General features: G+C 44.3%; 1 pseudogene; it reads right to left on the bottom strand.

Annotated features, from left to right (window-relative positions):
* The window catches only part of LOC101660037, a 117,634-nt pseudogene that overhangs the window by 77,140 nt on the left and 31,800 nt on the right, over nt 1–8,694 (bottom strand).

The following is an 8,694-nucleotide window of genomic DNA, read 5'->3' as shown; positions in this document are numbered from 1 at the left end:
AATGTACAAATGCGCTTTACACAATTGATGTGTGTATGGATTGTGATAAGAGTTGTATGAGCCCCTAATAAAATGATTTTTTTTAAAAAAGGAAACTACACACACACATAAATAAATAAATAAATATATATTTAGGGACACGTCCATGTGGGACTTCTGTGGAGTTGATTCCAACTCATAGTAACCCTACAGGACAGTAGGATTGACCCATAGGGTTTCCAAGACAGGCATATCTTCCATGGTGGGTTTGAACTACCGACCTTTTTGGCTAACAGTGAAGCACATTAATCAATGGTCCACCAGGGTTTCTTATCGAAAAAATGTATGAATAAACAAATTAGCCCCAACTACAGCTGATGCTGATATAGGTATGAGACTTTATCTGTTAGCAGAGCATTCTGGAAAGCTCGGTTGGACCACATTCTCCTCCAAGGCAGAACCTTAATCTTCATCTATAGCACCAAGACCAGCCACACGAAAGAAGTTCAAGAGAACAGAATTTGAGACTGCTGCAATGTAAGACAAGAAAAGTCAGGATCCTTTCAGAAAGTCACACCTGTATCATAACCCCACCCACTAATAAACCAATCAAAATGCATTTTATCCTCCTCCAAAGTACTAAGGATGTGGGAAGCTAGAAGCTTTTCCTGGAAGAAGGAGCTGAGTGCGGAGCTTCCAATCTATCCTAAACACTGACTGTGGTGAAATTTTGTGTTGGAACCCATTTTCCTACTTATTACTCTTTTAGCCTGGAAGTTCTATTATCAAGCTAGTGATATTCAAATCCTGACACCGAGGCATGTGTAAGCTGGAGGACAGCCTTTGGGGTGTCCCCAGGGTGAGCCAGAAGGAAGGCATGTTCCCAAGGCAGATTGAGAGCACATCACAAGGATGGGCTGGTCCAGAAGAGCCAAAGGCATGACCAGAAAAAAGAATAGCATGACTCCGATCATAAGGGGCAGTCAAATGGAAAAACTAGTAGGAGAGTAATATGATGAGAGGGTGCTGAACAGAGCAAGATAGGACATACCAGGTGCTGCCACTTTTTAAACGCAACACATGCTACTAATGATGTGACAAGCATAATTGGCCAAGGTGATAAATGGGAACAAAACAGGGCCAGCCAAACCCATGCTCATTTGCTCTGTGAAGGACTCATCAGCTCAGCCCTAATGAAGAGGCCAATGGCAATTTTAGAGTTGGTACATGCAAAGGAAAAAAGAATAAAGGAGGTCATTTCTAAGTGGTGGGGTATCAAGGGCCATGGCCCTGAGGCAGGCCCTGTTGGCGTTGAAGACCAGCAAGCAGGCCTGTGGAACTGGAGCAGGGGAGGGTAGTGAGAGCTGAAATAAAACATCAAACTGAGGCCAGATGATGGATGGTCTGAAGGGCCATTGAAGCCTTGAGCTGTGACACTGAGTGAAAGAGTCAATCTTAGCTGGGTTGTGGTATTGGTTGGGTTTGGTCCGGTCTGTCCATTGATGACTCTTAAGGTCTAGCAGTTAATAGATACTGAAACACTTGGCATTAACTGTGTTAATTCATCTGACGTGTCTTTAAAGTTTTGTTCTTTTTTTACCATTATTATGTTCTCTTCCATTTATAAACATTTATTATAGATTTGATCATTATTCTATCATGAGTCACTGACTGCTGCAAAGCTCCCTTAAATTGATCTACTGTTTAGAAAATGCTACCTAAATTACTTTTACAGCTTGGTCGCTCTGTTCTGATAACTGGTATAAACAAACAGCTGTTGATGTGCCAGGCATGGGATTGTGCAGGTCATGGCTGAGCTGATCGACTTGATTTAATTAGCGTGGATGTCAGTGATGCGCATCACAAGGGCAGTGAGTGTAGCAACCACTCTTGTGTTTTCTATTTTGAGTGTGTCTACTGATGAAGCTTGCTTTGATGCAGCCTGCTTGATGCCAAGGACAATCTGATGAGGCCAATTGGATGGGACCATTTTAAAGCAGGAACATGGTGGCATCGCCTAAGAACAATCCATTTGATTTCTCCCTTTGGTTTTCCCCATGTGATGGGCCCCATGACATTCTGGGATTTAAGGGACTGGGGTTGAGCATGCGGTGAATGCAGGGAAAGACTGGGGGGCAGGCTCCATCTCTGCGTGTCAGAAAGGGACATCTCTGCATGTCAGAAAGGGACATCAAAATCCACCAAGTGGATTTTTTTGTCATCCTATGAATGGTCACCTCTGTTTCCAATGATTTGCTGACTGACCATTGTCTTTATTTAAATTTCTTTCATTTAAATATGCAACTTTAACTTTGCATTTGAGGATGAACTCCTTTTGCTGTTTTTGCAAAATGTTTTTTCTAGGCCAGCCTCAGTTGGTTACATTTCTATCAGACTCTAGAAAGGAGGAAGGGAAGGTAGAGTATCTGAGCTGAACATATTTTATATGCTCAGATTTTCCATTGGACTTCTAATGTTTTTCTTCATGCTCTCAGGTAAACCTGGAACGTGTGCATATGCTCTTTATTAAAGACCTACAGAAAGGCATCTATCAGACTGAGAGAGAATGATTCATAAACCTGAGTACTTCTTTAACCAAGCCTAGATGGTTCGTGTACAGTCACCCTCAAGGCATATTTGGACACAATGAGTTGTGAACACGGACAACCTTGGAGCAATTATTTATTGCAGAGGTAATAACAGCCAGACCTTATTGAGGTACCTGTGCTTTAGAGAGAAGCAGGCTGAGAGGTTGGGCATGAAGGAAAGGAATCAGGGATGTGGGGTTTGTGTCCACTGGTCTATATTTCCATGCCTTCATTTCACAAAAGGGGACATTCCTCTATTTTGAAGGGGGTGCAGAGGGAGTGAGTTGTGTTGAACGGGAAGACAGATTGGATTACTCCCAGGCTTTACAAATATGCCACTTTCTTTCCCCAACTTTTTCTCTCTCTCTCTCTCTCTCTCTCTCTCTCTCTCTCTCTCACTCTCTCTCCCCTCCAGCATTTTGTCTCCACCTCCAGGTTTCTAGCTTTCTCTAGGCCAAGATAATTAGGTTCCCATCAATCACGTTTAGTAAATCCAAGTTGTTGTGGATTAAATTGTGTTTCAAAAAAAATATGTGTCAACTTGGCAGCTGTGTAATGATGCCATTTAGCAGTAATGTAACAATGTATATCAAGGGTCTGGTGGCAGCTTTACTGAAGACAGCAGTAGACATATCTTATGTTTAAAAGCTTGCTCTGCTCATCTTCCCGCCAGATTAAGTGACATCACCTGGCCCCCAGCCATTGGAGTTATCAGCACCAACAAAATTTATACATGGTCCCAAAACATAAATACCATTGAATTTCCTTGGCCTTCACTTTCTCTCTCTTGTCTCTCACCCCTGCTTGCTACCTGAACTGCCTGGGGCTCTTTCTCCTGGGCACCTTCCAGGCTGACTCTTTCTGCCATTCTTTCCCTGGAGGTTAGCATTCTACTGTGGTACAGGGGCTGTGGCACCAGAGCCGTTTAACTGTTTCCTCGTCAGACTGTTGTAGTTTATTAGTGGGTCTGTATTAAACCTAATTTTCCTCTTCCTTTTGTAATAACAGATCTCATGGTCTTTATACCTTTTCCGTTAGCTAATCCTCTGGCTTTAGAAAAAGGGCCAGCTCCAACCTTCCTTTATGCAGCTACCCGAAACCCCTTTCACCTCATTTCTTTTGATTCCCTGTTCCCTACGAACCTCCCCTCCCTCAATAAATCTATTAATTAATGGTCTCACTTTGTCTCTTATCTCTGAAAGACCTTACGGTATATACCCCATGATTTGATCGGATATGAATAGCTAATCAATTGCAAGCAGTTGGAATCTAATCAATGACAGTGGGTTTGGTTTAGGTTTACTCCATGCCAAACATATTCAATATGGTGGGACTCAAACTAAAGAAAATTCACCACCGTGGAGTCAATCACTCTCACTGCACCACGAAGGACAGAGTATAGAGGGGAAGAAAAGTCCAGACAAGAAAATATGGGGGCTTATAACTGGGAGTGGTAATGGAAGATGGAAGAGTGGTTGGATTCAACATATTGCTTAGAGAACTCAAGCTCATTACCATATTGACACATAGCAACCCTATAGAGTAGGTTAGAACTGCATATATATACTGTATATATATAAGAACTTTGAGTGAGCTGGGCAAAGCAGACAGACGAATCAGGGGTGTTCATGAATGTTGTCCTCGGCCTCTGAGTGTGATGCTTTCATGAAAGTGGGAAGGAGGACATGGCTGGGAATTAAATCATATTATGATTGAAGTATCTGTTAGACATCCAGATAAGAAAGGTTAGCAGACAGTTTGATACTAAGCAACAGTCAACAGTCTAGAATTCTAGCAGAGATACATTTGGGGGAGTCATTAGCTTTTATGAAAACACAAAAGAGGTGAAACACAAAGGGTCTTGTCTTGGTGAACTCTGTGGGGGGAAAATAGATACTGATTTCCATTGAAGCCTCCCTCTTAAGACTATTGAATAACTTACCCAATATATGGAGAAAGTTCCTGCAAAAGGTTAGCTTCACTGCTCTGGTGGGATACCTGGAATCCTTCTAGTTGCTTCCTATGATTAAAATTTAAATATATATCAATTATAAGGGAAGTCCTGCTCACAATGAATAATCTATATTTTGAACATACAGTACAATTTCATGTTTCAGGTATTGACCTGCCTGGCAACCTGGAAATGTCCTCCACTGAATCATTGCATACCTCCTCTCACTCTGGTCTGACAAACCCCAGAGAGAACCACCAGAAAAAAGAATATCTTCGTCGTTTTCTCCTATTCCCTGGCTTATATTAGCTGCATACATGCGAGTTTGCCTTTGCATCAAATTACACAGCACTGTCTCAGAAACCTTCCAGGACCACCTACCCCTGTTGACCCATCTTGAATACACAGCACACTGGGCTTTTTTACCCGTATCCTAGCCAGTGGCCAGAGCCTGCTCATTTGATTGTTTTCCATAGGAGGTTGTAAGGTCTGAGCAGTTAGTGGGCTTGGATCACTATACTTATGGTGAGCAACTGAGCACTGTGACCACAGTGCCACTAGGACTCTTTATTTGTAAAACCCCCAAACAAACCAAACTCACTGTGAACTCGTGCACTCCAACTCATAGCTGCCCGATAGGACAGAGAAAATCTACCCCTGAAGATGTCCGAGACCTTAAACCCTTATAGGAGCAGACGCCGTATCTTTCTCCCTCGGAGAATCTGGTGCTTTTGAACTGTTAGAGATAGCGTGTTGTATACAAAGGAAATAACAGCGGTAAGAATAACAATTAACCAAGGAAGCTGGCGCTATAGGCAGAAACCATAGGGTTCAGAAACTGCGTCTTGAGGAGAGTGTGACCGGGAGGTGGTTCAAGGTTTCGAGCCTCTGCACTCCTCAATTCGTGTCCTGCTGACAAGCAGGATTTCAGGGAAGGGGCAAAAAATTCGGAGTCATACTCAGAGTCCATCAGTTGGCAACAGAACACCCCCTTGCTGAGGGGTTGTGGGGAGGAGATGAGCTAATCAGGGTATAGGGTAGCAACGATGAACATATAACTTTCCTCTAGTTCTTTAATGCTTCCTCCCCCCCAATATCATGATCCCCATTCGGCCTTGCAAATCTGGCTAGACCAGAGGATGTACATTGTACAGATAGCAACTTGAAACACAGGGAATCCAGGATAGATGATTTCTTCAGGACCAGTGGGGAGAGGGGCGAGGCCTGGAGGGTGAAAGGAATGTGGGGTAGAAGGGGGGAACCAATTACAAGAATCTAAGTATAGCCTCCTCCTTGGGGAATGGACAGCAGAGAAGAGGGCGGAGGGAGACGTCGGACAGTGTAACTTGTGACAAAACTATAATAATTTATGAATTATGAAGGGTTCAGGAGGGAGGGGGAAGAGGGGAGGGAGGGAGAAAATGAGCAAATGATATTGAGGGCTAAAGTAGAGGGCAAATGTTTTGAGCTTGATGAGGGCAACAGGTGTACATATGTGCTTGACTCAATGGATGTATGTATGTATGGACTGTGATAAGAACTGTACGAGCCCTCAATATTTTTTTTAAAAAAAGAACAATGAGGGTAACAAATGTACAAATGTGCTTTATACAATTGATGTATGTATGGATTGTGATGAGTTGTATGAGCCCCCAATAAAATGACTTTTTTTAAAAAAGAGTTAAACAGAGTGAGTTATTGAAGGAACGACTTTGGACAGGAACTCCAAAGGACCGTTTAATGTTATCAAGTGCCATCGCTTCAGCTCTGACCCATCACAACATTAAGCACAACAGAAGGAAACACTGCCCTGTTCTGCACCATCCTGAAATTGTTCGTAGGTTTGAATCTATTGTTGCAACTAATGTCAATCCATCTCCTTAAGGGACTTGCTCTTTCTCACTTCCCCCTCTATTATCACCAAACACGTGTCCTTCTCCATGGGCTGGTCTCTCCTGACATGTCCACAGCACGTAAGATAAAATCTCCCAACCACGCCTCTCAGGAGGACTCTGGCCATAATTTCAAGACAGATTGGTTTGTCCTGTTAGCAGTCTATGGTATTTTCAATGTTCTTCTCCAGCCCCACAACTCCAGTGCATCCAGTCTTCTGTGGTCTTCTTTATTCAGTGTCCAACTCTCATATGCACATAAGGCAATTCAAAATCCTTGACAACTTCACACTTTTCTCCATTTATGGTGTCCCCACTTGGTCCAATTGTGAAGATTTTGGTCTTTACATTGAGTTGTCATCCATAACGAAGGCTGCTATCCTCATCTTCATCAGCAAGTACTTAAAGTCCTCCTCAATTTCATAAAGCAAGCTTGTATTATCTGCATATCACAGGCTGTTAACAAGCCTTCGCCCAATCCTCATGGCACATTCTTCTTCATATAATCCAGTTTCTCTGATTATTTGCTCAACATGCACACTGAATAAATCTGGCGAGAGGATATAACCCTGTCACACACCTTTCCTGGTTTTAAACCATGCAGCATTTCCCTGTTGTATTTGCAGAACTGCCTGGCATCCTTTCCAGGTGTTTTTTTGGTGTGTGTTCAGTCTTGAACTCCCTCAGAGCTCCCTCTCAGCCATGCACACTTTCCAGAAATAGCGTGTACTTTTTGAGACTGTAATCCCTGAAACTGTTAGATTCCTCAGGTGGGAAATACCTCAGTCCTTGGCTTCCCATGAGAAAGAATTCACGCCGAAGCCTGGTTTGTGATTCAAGTGGGTTTTGATAAAGGACAGAAGCAGGTTCCGGTTTTACAGTCACTGAGCACAGGCACCCTCCTGGCACTGCACCCCCACAGGTGGTGGCCTGAGGTGAGAGGGAGGGGAGAGGAGACAGGGGAGAGAGAGAGGGTTAGAGCTGGGAGAGAGAGTTAGAGGGGGGAGAGAGGAGAGAGGGGAGAGGTGAGAGAGGAGATGGGGGAGAGAGGGTTAGAGGAGGGAGAGAGGAGAGAGGAGAGAGAGGGGAGAGGGGAGAGAGGGAGAGTGGAGAGAGAGGAGAGAGGGAGAGTGGAGAGAGGGGAGAGAGGGTTAGAGGGGGAAGAAGAGGAGAGAGGGGAGAGAGTGAGAGTGGAGAGAGGGGGAGAGAGGATTAGAGGGGGGAGAGTAGAGAGAAGGAGAGTGGAGAGAGGGGAGAGAGAGGGTTAGAGGTGGGAGAGTAGAGAGAAGGAGAGTGGAGAGAGGGGAGAGAGAGGGTTAGAGGGGCGAGAGAGCAGAGAGAGGAGAGGAAAGAGAGGAAAGGGAGACCTGCCTGGCTGAGCCCAAGGGTGGAGGAGCTCCTGGGAAAGAGGCTGGTGGCCTCCAGGTTCCAGCCCTACTCCTTTGGGAGGCATGATCGACCCCATTGGCTGAATGAAGCCCACCTGGGCCACCCAGGTGTACCACCGCCTACCTGGCTCAGGACCTGAATTAGGGCATGCCCAGTAGACAACCCTGGTCCCTGTTCTGCTACCTAACAAAGCTTCCCTTTCCCTCATAAATCACTTGGATTATGAAAGTGCTTCTCCCACTGGAATTCTTTCAACGTTGTGAAGCCAGGACCGAGGTAAAAATCACTCCTGAAACTTAACAAGAATATGGCTTTTGGAGTGGAAACTGAAGGAGGACAGAGAAAACAGTGTTCTGAGAGAAAACTGCATGGGAAAGTTTTAAGGTAGCAGAGACTTTGAAAAGACCAAGGTCGTAAGGCAGACCAAGTGAAGTTGGAAAGGTAAGCACCCTTGAAAGATCAGCTTGAAGCTTGGTCTTTATTGTACGCACAGTAAGAGGTCTTTGGTGGATGTAAAACAGAAGGCTGGTATCCTTATAGTCATTCAGTCAGTCAATTGCATCTTGACCATCTACTAGGTAGCAGGCACTATCAGGTGTTGGGCATTTCCTACTTAGGAATTGGGAAAGAGACTATAGGCCCTTCTTTGTGTGACTGTGATGTGCTGCAGAATTCATCTTCTCACCAGACTTTATGTGTTATCTCAAAATGAGGTGTTTTTGCCCTGGAGCAATTGAGACCACTCCCCACCCCTACGCCCATCCCCAGCCAAACGGAGGGAGACAGCTGGAAGACATTCTCACAGCAGCCAAAATGATATGGAAGTGCTTCATGGACACATGATTTACAAAGTTGTTTTTAATCATTTTATTGGGGGCTCATACAATTCTTATTA

Source organism: Echinops telfairi, unplaced genomic scaffold, assembly GCF_000313985.2.
Source record: "Echinops telfairi isolate 266 unplaced genomic scaffold, ASM31398v2 ScPeMD7_23;HRSCAF=83, whole genome shotgun sequence".
NCBI lineage: Eukaryota > Metazoa > Chordata > Mammalia > Afrosoricida > Tenrecidae > Echinops > Echinops telfairi.
Note: the sequence above shows the minus strand (reverse complement) of the source record. Positions and strands in the feature narration are given on the sequence as shown.